The following is a 637-nucleotide window of genomic DNA, read 5'->3' on the forward strand; positions in this document are numbered from 1 at the left end:
TTAGCAACTGTTCATGTACTAAATATATTAGCTCAATTAATTCTATTGATATTCTTGTCTTTTTCATTTGAATATAAGGAAGGTTTTTAGTTTAGCTTTGTTTAAGGTGTCCTTAGTGATGGTAGTCTCACTGACTTCACTTTAGGCATGCCATGGAGTAAAGGTATGAGTAACGGTGGGTGAATCTAGTCTAAAGAATCTCTTTCTTTTCCCTCTGGGAATTATTGACGTCTCTCCACTGCCCCATTCTGGTTACCAGCCAACGTCTCTAGGTGTCGACTTTCTTGTGTGACAATTCACAGTTGTAGCTCAGTCAATTTTGTCAAACACTTGGCACTTGTTCTGCTACAACGCACGCTTCATATGGGACCTATAGGCATACTAACGTTCATAGTGTATTTAAGATAGGCTGTTCGTGGAGGGTGTAAGTGAACACCTATGCTGGAATTCCTATACCATTACCTGTTGTGTACAGCAAATAAAATATGCACATAAAAGGGTGCGGTCATTGGGAGGTGTGGGCACACTTCCATTTGGTTTCTATCACTTTGTAGTCTGAATAATGTGGCTGATAAAGGAGGTTTGGCTTGGGGTTTTGCTTTTTTAAGCATTCCTAGTTAGAACAGTTATAAACAGA

Source organism: Phalacrocorax carbo, chromosome 2 (genome assembly GCF_963921805.1).
Source record: "Phalacrocorax carbo chromosome 2, bPhaCar2.1, whole genome shotgun sequence".
Taxonomy (NCBI): Eukaryota; Metazoa; Chordata; class Aves; order Suliformes; family Phalacrocoracidae; genus Phalacrocorax; species Phalacrocorax carbo.